A 17,283-nucleotide genomic window follows, 5' to 3' on the forward strand; every position below is an offset into this window, starting at 1 on the left:
CGTACGCTGACGATCTAATTTTTTTCGTCTCCAATCCACACATTTCGCTTCCCAATATACTCGCGGCTCTCCGGCAATACGGCAGCCTATCAAACTATAAAATCAATTGCACCGTCGGCTGTATTGAATATATCGGTCCCGGATGGTGAGGCCAAGAGGCTACGCTCCGCTTTTCCATTCTACTGAGCTGAAAAATCTATACGTTACCTGGGCGTTGACATCGCAGCGGATTTGGCGCAATTGTACCCGCTTAATTTTGTCCCTCTCCTGAATAGACTGAAATCTGATTTGGGAAACTGGCATGCTTTAACACTGACCTGGTTCGGGCTCTGTAATGCATTCAAAATGACGGCCCTCCCGCGGATCTTATACTTGTTCCAGACATTACCAATCCGGTTACCCCCAATTTTTTTCAGACAACTGCAGGTGCTGCTCCGGGACTTTATTTGGGCGCGCAAACCGCCCAGAGACCAAAGGACAAGGGGGGTCTGGGTCTCCCAGATCTCAGACAATACTACAGAGCGACTCTGCTAGCGAGAGTCATTGATTGGCATTGTAATGGCCCACACAAGCAGTGGGTGGAGATGGAGATTGAGGATGGATCCATTCCCCTATTGACCTCCCCGTGGCTCCTGTCCTCCCTACCAAAAGACCTCAGAGATCACCCCGTAGTGGGAGCTACATTGGCTGTTGTGCGGAGGTTGTTCCGCTGCACACACATTGCTCCCCTGCCGTCACCAATGACTCCGGTTATAGGTAATCCAGACTTCCCACCGGGAGTTACTAACAAGAAACTGCGACAGTTGACAGTGGTGGGGAAACAGCGTCTGGGAGAGGTGTGGCCCTCGGGAGGGCTCCCGACCACGCAAACTGTCGCCGAGCTTTCTGACCCTCCGCTTGACTTGTTTAGTGCTTATCAACTTAATAACTTTCTTCTGGCCATACAAAGGGCCCCCTACACTCCTAGAGACCTGACGCCCTATGAATCCATCTGTCACAAAAAGGAACCTGTGCGACACACCCTCTCCCTCCTGTACAACCTATTAAGTAGTCAGGAGGAGGAGTCGACCCCACCATTTATCCACAAATGGGAGAGGGACTTTGGCATCACATTTACCCCACAACAGATAGGGAAGATCCTGACATTAGTACATAAAGCTTCCATCGCAAACCAATATCAAGAATCAGGATACAAGATAGTCTCACACTGGTATAGAGTCCCATACCTTCTGAATAAAATGAATAGATCGATTCCGGATGTTTGTTGGAGGTGCAATTCAGATACGGGGACCATGGGACACATTTTCTGGGCATGCCCGGCCTTGAGGAACTTTTGGGTGGAGGTGACCGGGACGATAAAAACTCTCAGAAATGTAGATATCGCAAACAACCCTGCAGCGTACCTTCTACACTTGACCGAACAGCCTGTTGGAAAATACAAAAAAACCCTCACGATGCAACTCCTGAACGCCGCCCGGGCCTGCATTCCCACACTGTGGAGGCAGCCTCAGCCCCCATCCAAGGTGCTGTGGTATTCCAAAATCAATCATATTCTCCGGATGGAAGAATTGACCGCCACCCTTCACAACACTGAAGAGGCATTTAGTGTTACATGGAGGCCCTGGAGGTATTTTACTGGTACTTGAGACTACATTCGGGAGGTGAGCAGCGCCCCTGTCCCAGAAAACGACTGAACATCTAACGTTTACCTACGTAGGCCAAGTCTGCCCTGGGTGGCATTCCCCCCCTCCCTTTTAGTCTTTATTTTTCTTTTTTTCCCCGCCGCCATCCTCCCCCCCCCTCTCTCCGTCTTTGCACTCTCTTCTTCCCCCGTCCTCCCTTTTCACTATGCCTTGTCTCCTTACCAGCCTTTGGGACCCAGAAGAACCCCAGGGTTCTGGACACGACCGGCTCATATTTTACTCTGGTTCACATAGGTCATGATAAGCTGGCTCGCTGTGGTCCCAGTTGTTCTCCATGATTACATTTGTCCGAACGGAGCTGCATTAGTTATACTGTACTACATGTCGGAGGTGGGGTTTCTCTCTTTTCTGCATGAAACTCTAGGACTCCCCTCTGAGAACCCAGAGTTATTTGGCTGCCTATTTTTTGTTACCATGTAATTGTGACCCTGGGTCATGCTGTATGGTTGACTGTTATATTTATGTTGTTCTACTTATACTTAATAAAAGAATAAAACCAAAAAAAAAAAATAAGTCAATGCCAACAACTTAAAAAAAAAGCCTATGGCATTGAGAAATCCCAGGCGGTCTCCCATCCAGGTACTAACCAGGTCCCAACCCTGCTTAGCCTCTGAGATCAAATGAGATTTGGCTGTTTCAGGGTGATGCAGCCATAGTAGATTTTTTCAGGCACGCTCAACCCTCTTGACAAACGCCAAGAAGGTCACCTTGGGAAACAAACAAAAAAAACAAGTCAACGCCAACAACATAAAAAGAAGCCTACCGGGGGCGTGGCTTGACTATGGCGCTGTGAGGACGTGCCAAGAGGGAGCTCCGTGTTGAGACCGGTCCGATCACTGCATCCAGTCGGTGGCTTAACAGCCTAGCTTATGTCCGCAGCAGCCCTCGCTCCCAGGACACCAACCGCCCGCAGATCTGCCGACATCGCGGCGTATTTCCTCCGCAATCCGGCCGCATTGCCTCAGGCCGCGGACGCCAACATGGCGCCGCCGCGCACCTCCACGGCCTCAGCATCCCACAGCAGAAAGACGGGAAAAGGATCCCAGCACACACAGGCGGGACAGCGGTCACCGGAGCCGAGAGCTGACTCCCTGATCCCCTCTCCAGACATCCTCACGGAGGGGCCGCATGCAGTGACAGGATTCGCCTCCATGAGCCAGCCACCGCCGGAGGCCTGGAGAGAGCTGATTTCGCTTCTCCCCACGAAACAGGACATTGCAGAGTCCACTGCTACAATTGTGAGTACCCTGTCCAGAGAGATTAATGAGCTTAAGCAACATATAGACTCAGTAGACACACGGGTGACCACTGTAGAGCAGGTTACAGGCACGCTGGAAGCCAGGGTACAGGCCCTAGAGAACGTCCCATGCTCGCCGCCTGATCTCGCTGCAGTTGTCCGTGGATGATGGGGAAAACCGTAGCCGACGGAACAATGTGAGGATCCGTGGTCTCCCCGAGGCGACTACGGGCAGTGACCTGAAATCCACAGTGACGGCCATCTTAAATGCTTACCGTGACATGCCCCCGGCGGAGGAATTGGAGCTGGACCGGGTCCATCGTGCACAAGGCCCTAGAGGTGGGGACCCTGCTGCCCCAAGGGATGTTCTAGCCAGGGTCCATTTTTATTCTATTAAAGAGAAGATCATGCGTCAGGCCTGGGCTAAAGGCTGGATGGACTTCGATGGTGCCACTGTGCAGGTGCTCCCAGACCTGTCTCGTCTTACGTTGAAGATGCGGGGGGTGCTGCGCCCCTTGTTGGACTCCATTCGGGGGATAGGGGCTACCTACAGATGGGGCACCCCTTTCACCTGATCGTCATTAAGGGAAGCGACTCTTTTGCTCTGAGATGGCCTGACCTTTCCGGGGGTGCCTGCATCCCCTGTCCCAAACTGGCTGGACTGCCTGCCCCTTTCGGACAGCCCCCTGACCCTTCCACCTAGGCCTCAGCGGAATGGCAGGAGACGCCGCCGCTCCAGATCTCAGCAGGCCCCCAGGGCCGACTTTGCTTCTCCGGAACCTTGAAGTACCCAGCTGGTGGACTACTGTTGATAAGTAGACTTTCTTATTATACTCGTTACACAGGACTGGGGCTCATGAGGGGGAGCCCGCCCGGGTGCACCTGGGGGGAGGTTGAGACTTCTTGCTCCCCGGGGGCTGATTACACTGGAGTTGCTTTTGGGTTTTTTTTTTTTTTCCTGCTAGTCCTAACTTAGCTGTACTAGATTTGGGCCTAGTCCCACGGGGCAGGTGGAGGGGTGCGCCCCGGCATCCTCGCTGGTGGCGATTGGTGGGGGCGGGCGCAGGACGCGGGGAGGATGAGTGACGGGGGTCGGGTGGGCGGGGTTTGCGGGTTGTTCCAGAATGGGTATAGGCCTCTGGTTTGTTATGTTCACTGTGCTCGTTAAAACCGGTGATTTGGACTGGTCCGCACGTCTCCCAACTTTTAGACCGTGCCAGTCTCCCACACTCCACCCATAGGTTGCGCTAGTGCGTGCAAGATTTTTTCCTTGTGATTTAGAAGGGCGCCGGTGTGGTTGCCTAAGTCACCACACTTCTTTGGTGCCAGCTTTCCTCTATCTCTTACTTATCTTTTTCTTCTCCCTTTTTTTTTTTTCCCCCTCCCCCCCCCCCATACATTCCTTCCCTCGGGTCCGCCTGGGGCATTATGCCGCCCAGGCTGCAGTCCACGATGGGGGGACTTCCCCAGGGGGTCAAATTTACGTCTTTAAATGTACGGGGCTTGTCTACCCCTGAAAAACGGTCCAGGCTCCTGTCAGACCTGAAAAAGTCCCACACCCAAATAGCGTTTTTACAGGAGACGCACTTCAGGCAGCGGGCGGTCCCCAAGCTTGGTAACAGAGGCTTCCCCACGGTGTACCATGCACCCTCCCCCATCTCGAAATCTAAAGGGGTTAGCATCCTGATTGCGAAGTCGGTGCCCTGGACCTTGTTGGCACAGCGGGTGGACCCGCAGGGCCGTTTCCTACTGGTGAAGGGTAAGATTAGGGAGGATATTATTACCATGCTGAATGTCTACTTTCCTAACTCGAACCACTTAGGTTTTATGAGAACCTTGGCCCCTATACTCCTGGAGGCTAGTGAGGGGGTACTCTTGATGGGTGGGGATCTCAACTACGCTCAGGAACCACTGGTGGATGTGTCCAGGGGGGCGTCACACCTTACCTATTCCTGCCTCAAAAAACTGAGTGCGGAACTGCATGGTTTGAACTTGATCGATCCCTGGAGGGTCCTGCACCCGGCGGAGAGGGATTATACTTACTTCTCCCCGGTGCATCATACTTACTCCAGGATTGATTGCTTTCAGATCCGACATAAAGACCTCTCCATGGTGACCTCTGCCCAGATTGACCATATTTCTTTCTCGGACCACGCCCCAATACACTTGACTCTGGCTTGGGACTTGGACGTCCGCTCGCCCCCCACATGGCGGCTCAATGAATCCCTGCTACAGGACCCCGACACTCGGACAGAGATAGGGGAGACACTTAAGTGTTACTTTCGGGAGAACGTAGACCCGGCCTTGAGCCCTTCGAGCGTGTGGGAGGCACATAAGTGTGTAGTGAGAGGGGTGCTGATTCGGATTGGAGCGCGGAAAAAACGGGAGAGAACTAGGCAAATTGAAGCATTGATCAGGGAGGTGCGCTCTCTTGAACTTCTGCATAAGAGGTCTCTAGCGGCGACTCACCTGGAGGCTCTGGCCCGGGCCAGGGAGAACCTGCGGGGCCTTCTGTATCAGAAGACGGTTTCTCGGTTGGCTTGGGCGAAACGTTCATTCTTTGAATATTCCAACAAGCCCAGTGCGATGCTGGCGAGAGCCCTTCGGGGACCGAGACAGCGCACCTTTATCCCCTATATTCCTACTATACAGGGCTCTAGGGTTAATACGTCTAAGGACATGGCGAGGGAATTTTTTGACTATTATCATGACCTTTATAATCTCCACCGGGGGGAGAGCGCAGAAGCAATCGCGTCTAGACAGGTGACGGCAGGTGGGTACGTCGGGGCCTCTGGTATGCCGACCCTTCCTGCGGTGGTCCGTGACTCCCTGGAGGTGGACATTTCTGCAGAGGAATTTCAGGTGGCATTGGCTCAGATGGAGCCCCGGAAGGCACCAGGACCTGACGGCCTCACTTTGTCTTACTACCGCACCTACACGGACCTCCTGGCACAGCACTTCCTTCGGGCGTTGGACTCGCTTAGGGCATACATATCCTTACTCCCCAAGGAAGGCAAGGACCTGTCGCAGTGTGGGAGCTTCCGCCCAATTGCACTCCTGAACGTTGATTTGAAGCTTTTCGCTAAGATCCTTGCCAACCGACTAGCACCTCATATCCCGAATTTGATACACTTCGATCAAGTGAGGTTTGTCCCCATGTGAGAGGCCCGAGATAATACGACCCAAGTCATCAACTTGATTCATGCAGCTCGAAGGGGGGGAGGCCATTTCTACTGCTTTCCACCGACGCAGAGAAGGCCTTTGACAGAGTGGCCTGGCATTTTTTACGGGCCACTCTGTCACATATAGGCCTGGGTCCATGCATGCAGGGCTGGATAGCGGCGTTGTATTCCAAACCCTCGGCGGCTGTGCGCGTGAACGATTGGAGCTCTGACTTTTTTCCAATTACGAATGGGACGAGGCAGGGTTGCCCCCTGTCCCCCCTTATTTTTATTTTGACACTAGAACCGTTCATGTGCCATATACGCAATGATCCAAACATAACAGGTTTTCGGAAGCCCACCACAAGCTCGCGGCCTACGCGGATGACTTAATTTTTTTTGTTTCCACTCCCCATGTCTCCCTTCCGAATATTTTGGAAGCACTCCGTGTGTACGGAGCCTTGTCGAATTACAAGGTCAATTGCGCCAAGTCCGCAGTCTTGAACGTCTCTGTCCCAGAAGCGGAGACCCGTGGTCTTCGCTCAGCTTTCCAATTCCACTGGGCAGCCGATTCTATTAGATATTTGGGGATCAATGTTACTTCGGACCCAGCGCAATTGTACCTGCATAATTATACCCCCCTGTTGCACAGGTTGAAGTCAGACCTGGAGGGATGGCACTCCCTGGCGTTAACCTGGTTTGGGCGCTGCAGCGCCTTTAAAATGACGGCGCTGCCTAGGATCCTATATATTTACCAGACTGTACCTATTCGCGTTCCTCCGAAATTCTTTGCGCAATTGCAGATCCTCCTTAGGAAATTTGTCTGGGCACGGAAGCCTCCCAGGGCCAAACTCCAGACCCTTGCCAGACCCAAAGACCAAGGGGGGATGGGTCTCCCCGATTTGTGTAGGTATTACAGGGCGACTCTGATGACCAGGGTCGTGGATTGGCATTGCCACGGTCCACAAAGACAGTGGGTGAAGATGGAGATGGAAGATGCGTCCATCCCTCTCTTGACCTCCCCGTGGCTCCTGACATCCCCACATAAGGATCTGCGGGACCACCCGCTCATCGGGGCAACACTGGCAGTGACGAGGAGGTTATTTCGTACCACCGATATCTCGCCCCTCCCTTCTCCAATGACCCCGATAGTGGGGAACCCGGACTTTCCTCCGGGGTTCACCAACAAACGGTTGTGGTGGCTGGTGGATTCAGGTAAGCACCGATTGCGAGGGGCGTGGCCTGCCGGGGATCTCCCGAGTCTACAGGCTGTAGCGGGACTTACAGAGCCACCACTCGACACGTTCAGCGCATACCAACTCCGGCACTTCCTGCTGGCGATCCAAAAGACCCCCTATGTGCCCAGAGGCCTTACCTCTTTCGAGACATTGTGTCACGAGACGGAACCTGTGCGGCACTCACTCTCCTTGCTATATAATCTACTGGCTTCTCTAGCTGGGGGATCACCCCCTGCGTACATTCACCAGTGGGAAAAGGACCTGGGTACCCGCTTCACCCCTCAGCAGATAGGGAAGATATTGCTTTTGACCCACAAGGCTTCCATTGCTAGTTATATTCAGGAGTCGGGATACAAAATAGTCTCCCGCTGGTATAGGGTCCCATATCTCCTGAACAAGATGAACAACTCAATCCCCAACAACTGTTGGAGATGCCAATCCGCGACGGGGTCCATGGTCCATATCTTCTGGTCATGCCCTGCCTTAGGCGCATTCTGGAATGATGTGGCGGCGACAATTAAGAAACTAACGTCGGTAGACTTACAGGGAGACCCAGCGGCGTGCCTACTCCATCTGACGAATAGACCTGTGCGAAAATATAAACAGACTTTGACAATGCAACTCTTGAACGCAGCGCGGGTATGCATCCCTGCAATGTGGAGGCAATCTCGGCCCCCGTCTAGGGCCCTGTGGTTTTCCAAAATTAACTATATCCTCCGTATGGAGGAATTGACTGCCACTCTCCACAATACGGAAGAAAAATTTCGCGAGAAATGGAGACCATGGAGGTACTTTACTGGTACAACGGACTACCTGCGGGAGAGGGTATCTGCTGCCGACTCGGGGGCCAATTAGAGGTTCCTGCCATTGTTAGTGCATGCTGACATGGGTGTGCTGTCCTAGCCCTGTAGGTAGTGACGGGCTTTCGTGGGGCCCCCTAATACTTGCTCCCCCCCCCTCCTTTTTTTTTTCTTTTCTTTCTCTTCTTTCTCTGTCTATCTTTTCTGACCTACCCAACTTTGACCTGAATAGGTCCGTGGTGTGTCTTGCGGACCCATAGTGTCAATATAGACGTTACAATGGCGAAGGTCTGTGGATGTTTACGAGAGGGGTGTCGCTTGGTTCACGTACACCTCCCTCGGCCTGTTACTCTAAGCACGTAGGAGGGTATTGTTTGTCATCATAGGTTAACAACTACAAATACCTCTTATATATGAGACTGTTTTTGAACATGCTTGCTTCTTTCTAGTGTATGTTTATGGTCATGATGTGCATGACCAGGTTTATCTGTGATTGTTCTGTTTACTGTGTCTGTCCTGCATTGAAAACTGAATAAAGGAATTTAAAAAAAAAAGAAGCCTACCGCACCTAGTATTTCCAGTCGGTCTCCCATCCAGGTATTAACAAGGCGCGACCCTTTCTAGCCTCTGAGATCAGCGGAGATTGGGCGCTTTCAGGGTGATGTGCCCATAGGCAATCTCTTTGGGCACTCTCATCCCTCTTGAAAAATGCCAAGATAGTCACCCTGGGAAACAAGCGAAAAAAAACATGTCAACGCCAACAACATAAAAAGAAGAATACGGCACCTGGTATTCCAAGGCCGTCTCCCATTCAAGTACTAACTAGGCCCAACCCTTCTTAGCCTCTGGGATCAGAAGAGATAGGGTGCTTTCAGGGTGATGCGGCTGTAAGCGATCTCTTTAGGCACTCTCAACCCTCTTGACAAATGCCAAGATGATCACTTTGGGAAACAAGCGAAAAAAACAGGTCAACACCAACAACATAAAAAGAAGCCTGCGGCATCTGGAAAACCCAGGCAGTCTCCCATCCAGGTACAAACCAGGCGCAACCCTGCTTAGCCTCTGAGACCAAACGAGATTGGGCGCTTTCAGGGTATTGTGCCCGTAGGCAATTTCTTTGTGCACTCTCAACCCTCTTGACACATGCCAAGATGGTCACCTTGGGAAACAAGGGAAAAAAAACAGGTCAACGCCGACAACATAATGAGAAGCCTACGGCACCTGGTATTCCCAAGCTGTCTCCCATCCAGGTACTAACCAGGCCCATCGCTGCTTAGCTTTCGAGATCAGATGAGATTGGGCTCTTTCAGGGTGATTTGGCCGTAGGCACTCTCTTTGGGCACTCTGAAGCCTCTTGACAAAGGCCAAGATGGTCACCTTGGGAAACAAGCTAAAAAAAACAGGTCAAAGCCAACAACATAAAAAGAAGCCTACGGCATCCAGTATTCCCAGGCGATCTCCCAATCAAGACACTAACCAGACCAGATCCTTCTATGGCACCTGGTCTTCCCAGGCAGTCTCCCATCCAGGTACTAACCAGGCCTGACGCTGCTTAGCCTCTGAAATCAGACGAGATCAGGTGCTTTCAGGTTGATGTGGCTATAAGCGTTCTCTTCAAGACACGCCCAACCCTCTTGACAAACGCCAAGATGGTCGCCTTGAGAAACAAGCAAAAAAAACAGGTCAAAGCCAACAACATAAAAAGAAGCCTATGGGCTTACAGAGGACCTTAAAAGATGGGACCCACTAGCTCTGTCATGGTTCGGACGCTGTAATGTGTTGAAGATGAACACGATGCCACGACTTCTGTATCTACTACAAGCCTTACCTATCAAAATACCCCAGACTTTCTTTCATGCGGTTCGCTCAATCTTTATCAAGTTCCTCTGGCGCAGAAAACATATGCGTATTGGTAGGGCAATGCTATTGCGACCGAAATTGCGGGGAGGTATTGGCTTCCCGGACCCTGCTCTATATTACACAGCGATGCACATGACACCGGTGGTTGACTGGTGCCGGTGTTCTGCCATATACTGTCCGGCCATGATATAGTGTCCGCGCCGTACTGCGCATGCGCAGTACGGAGCAGACGAAGCTTCGGAAAATCTCCGAAGCTGAACGGCGTCTGCGCGGTGAGTGGAGGTGGTAGCCCCACCATCCAAGCGGACATAGGGTTGTGAATATTAGAGGACCCCTCGCAGGCGAGCTTCGCTCGCCACGCTTCGGACTCGGCCTCGCTGCGCTTGGCTCTTTTATATTCTTACTCTATGTCCACTTGGATAGTGGGGATAGAACCTGGACTCAGTGCGCAGGCGCCGTTCATGCTTGGCAATTTTCGGAATCTGTGTTGCTGTGTACTGCGCATGTGCAGTACACAGCGGACACTATCCGATGGGGGACCATATGTGATAAGACACCGGCATGGGGAACTGAAGCTATGGGTCAAGCTAGAGCAGGAGATGGCACGGGTTCCACTGGCTGGTCTGCCTTGGGCGGGGAGGCCATTGGAGCCCTGTGTGACTACTCACCCGTTAAATGGCCCCTCGCTCGCCGAGATGGATAATTTTTTTCACCTTTCCCACCTGACTAACTTCCCTTCTCCTATGACCCCAATTATTGGACATCCTAGATTCCCTCCGGGCCTGTCTGACCAGGCCTTTACCAGGCAAGCCCCAAAAGGGCTTCTGAGAGCAGCCCTATTTCTTGGACCCACGGGCTTGATTCCCATGGGGACCATACTGCTAGAGCAAGTACCTGTTGCATTGGATAGCTGGAGAGCTAGACAGCTAATCCATTTCCTCGGATCACTACCTAACCATTGGTTCTTCTCTAGACAATTTCACCCCTTCGAGGAACTTTGCCTGGATGATGGCCCAATTCGTGGTTCCCTCTCTAGGTCCTACCAAATCCTGACAGATGCACAATCCTCCACGGATCCACCCTTCCTAGCTAAATGGAAAAGGGACTTACAAACTACATTCTCCAAACCACAGAAGGACAGAATACTCTTTTTCGCCCATAAGTCATCACTCTGCAGTAAATATCAGGAGATCTCATATTAGCTGATCACACGCTGGTATCGTACACCGGTGGTGTTGGCCAAAATATTCCCCGGTCAATCTGACCGCTGCTGTCGCTGTGGGCAACAGGCTGGCACCATTCTCCACATTTTCTGGGAATGCCCTAAATTACAAACATTCTGGCAGCCTGTCCTGAGACTCATCCACAAGTTCACAGAGATTTCCTTAGCCAATGATCCCGCAGCAGTTCTTCTCAATCTAACTCCTATGTCGAGAAAGCGTTATCATAAGTCCTTACTTAAACATCTCCTCAATGCAGCTAGGGCCTGCATCCCAAGTCAGTGGAAAGAGCAATCTGCTCCAATGGTGACCCAGTGGTTCGCAAGGGTAAATGATATTGAACGAATGGAAGACCTGACTGCCACAATGAGGGATAAAACGGAGGAGCATGGGAACAGATGGTTCTACTGGACCCAGTTTCGCTTTTCGGAAGAATACCTCCGCAAGACATAGTAAGCTCATGGTGATCGTTGGAGATCGCTGTTCCAAACGTTGGACAGCTGATGAGCTGGTGAGCCGAGGGCGTCTCTTGCTCCCTGGGAGGGGACCCCATCCTATCCACTCTACCCACGACACCCCCTTACCCCTTCTTTTCCTTTTCTGCCATTTCCTTCCCCAATCTTCTCTTTCCCCTTCTCCCTCCTTTCAGTTCTACTATTTCCCTTCTTAACTCAAAAAAGGGAAAAGAAAATGGTATGTTCCGACCCCATTTGACTACTACACAATACTCTTCCCCTATCTATGGATATCTAAACTCTTCGAGGGTAGCAGGGCTAGTATCAATAATATTTTAAGTGGTAAAGGATCCCAACGAGATGGAGCTTTAATCTCATCTTGATATGACCGCAAAGCTGTACACGTGCTATTCTCCTCGGACTTCTTACCATTGGCTCTGATATCCATGCAATATGATCGTTTGTTTGTAACTATTTGTATCACACATTCTGTGAAGTTGCCTTTGCATTGTATGTCGCATACTACTAAATAAAAAAAAAAAAAAAAAGAAGCCTATGGCACCTGGTATTCCCAGGCGGTCTCCCATCCAGGTACTAACCAGGCCTGACACTGTTTAGCATCCAAGATCAGACGAGATTGGGCGCTTTCAGGGTGATGGGGCCGTAGGAGATTTCTTCGGGCACTCTCAACCCTCTTGACAAATGCCAAGATGGTCACCTTGAGATACAAGCGAAAAAAAACAGGTCAATGTCAACAATATAAAAAGAAGAATACGGCACCTGGTATTCCAACGCCATCTCCCATCCAGGTACTAACTAGGCCCAACCCTTCTTAGCCTCAAAGAAGAGAAGAGATAGGGCTCTTTCAGGGTGATGCTGCTGTAAGCGATCTCTTTGGGCACTCTCAACCCTCTTGACAAATGCCAAGATGGTCACCTTGGGAAACAAGCAAATAAAAAAAAAACGAATCAACCCCAACAACATAAAAAGAAGCCTACAATAACTGGTATTCCCAGGTGGTCTCCCATTCAGGTACTAACCAGGCCTGACTCTTCTTAGCCTCCAAGATCAGACGAGATTGGGTGCTTTCAGAGTGATGTGGCCATAGGCAATCTCTTCAGGCACTCTCAGCCCTCTTGACAAACACCAAGATGGTCACTTAGGGAAACAAGCGGAAAAAAAACAGGTCAACGCCAACAACATAAAAAGAAGTCTACGACACCTGGTATTCCCTGGCGGTCTCCCATCCAGGTACTAACAAGGCCCGACTCTTCTTAGCCTCCAACATCAAACGAGATCGGGTGCTTTCAGGGTGATGTGCCCGTAGGCAATCTCTTCAGGCACTTTCAACCCTCTTGACAAACGCCAAGATGTTCACCTTGGGAAACAAGCAAAAAAATAAAAATAAGTCGGAAGCTAGAGACAATACGGCCCGAGTCCTCAATTTAATCCATGCGGCGCATGTACAGGGAAGGCCCTTGCTTATGTTGTCAACGGACGCGGAGAAGGCCTTTGACAGGGTGGCCTGGCACTTTATGCAGGCCACCCTGGAACATATAGGTCTTGGCCCCAACATGATGAGCTGGGTAATGTCGCTTTACTCCACGCTGTCGGCAGCGGTACGGGTGAACGAGTGGTGCTTGGACTCTTTCCCCATCACTAATGGGACGAGGCAGGGGTGCCCTCTGTCTCCCCTAATTTTAATTCTGACACTGGAACCACTTATGTGTCACGTTTGGAATGACCCGAATATTAATGGCATATCCAAACCCTCGGCACACCACAAAATTGCGGCGTACGCTGACGATCTAATTTTTTCCGTCTCAAATCCACACATTTTGTTTCCCAATATACTTGCGTCTCTACAGCGATACGGCAGCCTATCAAACTATAAAATCAATTGCGCCAAGTCAGCTGTATTGAATATATCGGTCCCGGATGGTGAGGCCAAGAGGCTCCGCTCTGCTTTTCTATTCTACTGGGCTGAAAAATCTATACGTTACCTGGGCGTTGACATCGCAGCGGATTTAGCGCAATTGTACCCGCTTAATTTTGTCCCTCTCCTGGATAGACTAAAATCTGATTTGGGAAACTGGCATGCTTTAACACTGACCTGGTTCGGGCGCTGTAATGCATTCAAAATGACGGCCCTCCCGCGGATCTTATACTTGTTCCAGACATTACCGATCCGGTTACCCCCAATTTTTTTCAGACAACTGCAGGTGCTGCTCTGGGATTTTGTTTGGGCGCGCAAACCGCCCAGAGCCCGTTTGCAATTGCTTGCCAGACCAAAGGACAAGGGGGGTCTGAGTCTCCCAGATCTCAGACAATACTACAGAGTGACTCTGCTAGCGAGAGTCGTTGATTGGCATTGTAATGGCCCACACAAGCAGTGGGTGGAGATGGAGATTGAGGATGGATCCATTCCCCTATTGACCTCCCCGTGGCTCCTGTCCTCCCTACCAAAAGACCTCAGAGGTCACCCCGTAGTGGGAGCTACGTTGGCTGTTGTGCGGAGGTTGTTCCGCTGCACACACATTGCTCCCCTGCCATCACCAATGAATCCGGTTATAGGAAATTCAGACTTCCCACCGGGATTTACCAACAAGAAACTGCAACAGTTGACAGTGGTGGGGAAACAGCGTCTGGGAGAGGTGTGGCCCTCGGGAGGGCTCCTGACCACGCAAACTGTCGCCGAGCTTTCTGACCCTCCGCTTGACTTGTTTAGTGCTTATCAACTTCGTCACTTTCTTCTGGCCATACAAAGGGCCCCCTACACTCCTAGAGACCTGACGCCCTATGAATCCATCTGTCACAAAAGGGAACCTGTGCGACACTCCCTCTCCCTCCTGTACAACCTATTGAGTAGTCAGGAGGAGGAGTTGACCCCCACCATTTATCCACAAATAGGAGAGGGACTTAGGCATCATATTTACCCCAAAACAGATAGGGAAGATCCTGAGCTTAGTACATAAAGCTTCCATCGCAAACCAATATCAAGAATAAGAATACAAGATAGTCTCACGCTGGTATAGAGTCCCATACCTTCTGAATAAAATGAATAGATTGTTCCCGGATGTTTGTTGGAGGTGCAATTCAGATACGGGGACCATGGGACACCTTTTCTGGGCATACCCGGCCTTGAGGAACTTTTGGGTTCCCAGCAGCGTGCCTTCTACACTTGACCGAACAACCTGTTCGAAAATACAAAAAAACCCTCACGATGCAACTCCTGAACGCCGCCCGGGCCTGCATTCCCACACTGTGGAGGCAGCCTCAGCCCCCATCCAAGGTGCTGTGGTATTCCAAGTCAATCATATTCTCCGGATGGAAGAATTGACCGCCACCCTTCACAACACTGAAGAGGCATTTAGTGTTACATGGAGGCCCTAGAGGTATTTTTCTGGTACTCGAGACTACATTCGGGAGGTGAGTAGGCCATGTCTGCCCTGGGTGGCATTCCCCCCCCCCCCCGCCTTTTTGTCTTTATTTTTATTTTTTTCCCCGCCGCCATCCCCCCCCCTCTCTCCGTCTTTGCACTCTCTTCTTCCCCCGTCCTCCCTTTTGACTATGCCTTGTCTCTTTACTAGCCTTTGGGACCCAGAAGAACCCCAGGGTTCTGGACACGACCGGCTCATATTTTACTCTGGTTCACATAGGTCATGATAAGCTGGCTCGCTGTGGTCCCAGTTGTTCTCCATGATTACATTTGTCCGAACGGAGCTGCACTAGTTATACTGTACTACATGTCGGAGGTGGGGTTTCTCTCTTTTCTGCATGAAACTCTAGGACTCCCCTCTGAGAACCCAGAGTTATTTGGCTGCTTATTATTTGTTACCATGTAATTGTGACCCTGGGTCATGCTGTATGGTTGACTGTTATATTTATGTTGTTCTACTTAATAAAAGAATAATATAAAAAAAAAATAAGTCAATGCCAACAACTTAAAACTAAAGCCTATGGCATCGAGAAATCCCAGGCGGTCTCCTATCCAGGTACTAACCAGGTCCCAACCCTGCTTAGCCTCTGAGATCAAATGCACACTCAACCCTCTTGACAAACGCCAAGATGGTCACCTTGGGAAACAAACAAAAAAAACAAGTCAACGCCAACAACATAAAAAGAAGCCTGCGGCATCTGGAAAACCCAGGCGGTCTCCCATCCAGGTACAAACCAGGCACAACCCTGCTTAGCCTCTGAGACCAAACGAGATTGGGCGCTTTCAGGGTGTTGTGCCCATAGGCAATTTCTTTGTGCACTCTCAACCCTCTTGACAAATGCCAAGAAGGTCACCTTGGGAAACAAGGGAAAAAAAACAGGTCAACGCCGACAACATAATGAGAAGCCTACGGCGCCTGGTATTCCCAGGCTGTCTCCCATCCAGCTACTAACCAGGCCCATCGCTGCTTAGCCTCTGAAATCAGACGAGATCGGGTGCTTTCAGGGTGATGTGGCCGTAAGCTTTCTCTTCAAGACACGCCCAACCCTCTTGACAAACTCCAAGATGGTCGCCTTGAGAAACAAGCGAATAAAACAGGTCAAAGCAAACAACATAAAAAGAAGCCTATGGCACCTGGTATTCCCAGGCGGTCTCCCATCCAGGTACTAACCAGGCCCGACACTGTTTAGCCTCTGAGATCAGATGAGATTGGGCGCTTTCAGGGTGATGGGGCCATAGGTGATCTCTTTGGGCACTCTTAACCCTCTTGTTAAACGCCAAGATGGTCACCTTGGGAAACAAGCGAAAATAAACAGGTAAATGCCAACAACATAAAAAGAAGCCTACGGCAACTGGTATTCACAGATGGTCTCCCATACAGGTATTAACCAGGCCGTACACTGCTAGGCCTCCGAGATCAGATGAGATTGTGCGCTTTCAGGGTGATGTGGCCATAGGTGTTCTATTTAGACACTCTCAACCCTCTTGACAAATACCAAGATGGTCATCTTGGGAAACAAGTGAAAAAAAACAGGTCAACGCCAACAACATAGACCCTGGTGGTCTCCCATCTGACCCAGACCCTGCTTAGCCTCTGAGATTGGGCGCTTTCAGGGTGATGTGACCTCAGGCAAACGCTTCAGGACATACTCAAAACTCTTGACTGATGCTAAAATGGTCACCTTGGGAAACAAGCGAAAGAAAAACAAGTCAAAGCCAACAATATAAAAAGATTCCGATGGCACCTGTAATTAGGTGCTATCCAGGCCGGACCCTGCTTAGCCTCTGAGATCAGATGAGATCGGGCGCTTTCAGGGAGATGTGGCTGTAGGAGATTTCTTTGGGCTCTCTCAGCCCTCTTGACAAATGTCAAGATGATCACCTTGGGAAACAAGCGGAAAAAAAAAACCATGTCAATGCCAACAAAATAAAAAGAATCCTACGGCACCTGGTATTCCCAGTTGGTCTCCCATCCAGTTACTAATCAGGCCCGACAATGCTTAGCCTCCGGGATCAGACAAGATCAGGCACTTTCAAGGTGATGGAGCCATAGGCGATCTCTTCGGGCACTCTCAACCATCTTGACAAACGCCAACATTGGAGGTTAAGCAGGGTTGGACAATCAGTTTCCTTGCCTGAAATAGGCAACTCAGAACTGCCATCTGGCTGC

At 50.8% G+C, this 17,283-nt stretch overlaps 7 pseudogenes; all 7 read right to left on the minus strand.

Moving 5' to 3' along the window:
• Window positions 1–9,348: 9,348 nt before the first annotated feature.
• LOC143932257 (5S ribosomal RNA) lies at window positions 9,349–9,467 on the minus strand (annotated as a pseudogene).
• A 160-nt stretch (window positions 9,468–9,627) lies between these two features.
• On the minus strand, window positions 9,628–9,746 carry LOC143932117 (5S ribosomal RNA; annotated as a pseudogene).
• A 2,478-nt stretch (window positions 9,747–12,224) lies between these two features.
• On the minus strand, window positions 12,225–12,343 carry LOC143932376 (5S ribosomal RNA; annotated as a pseudogene).
• Window positions 12,344–12,665: 322 nt separating this feature from the next.
• On the minus strand, window positions 12,666–12,784 carry LOC143932596 (5S ribosomal RNA; annotated as a pseudogene).
• Window positions 12,785–12,884: 100 nt separating this feature from the next.
• On the minus strand, window positions 12,885–13,003 carry LOC143932018 (5S ribosomal RNA; annotated as a pseudogene).
• Window positions 13,004–16,017: 3,014 nt separating this feature from the next.
• Window positions 16,018–16,136, minus strand: LOC143932690 (5S ribosomal RNA; annotated as a pseudogene).
• A 99-nt stretch (window positions 16,137–16,235) lies between these two features.
• On the minus strand, window positions 16,236–16,354 carry LOC143932397 (5S ribosomal RNA; annotated as a pseudogene).
• Between the last annotated feature and the right edge of the window lie 929 nt (window positions 16,355–17,283).

Source organism: Lithobates pipiens, unplaced genomic scaffold (genome assembly GCF_037356315.1).
Source record: "Lithobates pipiens isolate NorthernLeopardFrog02 unplaced genomic scaffold, aLitPip1_a1.2 Scaffold_25, whole genome shotgun sequence".
Classification (NCBI taxonomy): domain Eukaryota; kingdom Metazoa; phylum Chordata; class Amphibia; order Anura; family Ranidae; genus Lithobates; species Lithobates pipiens.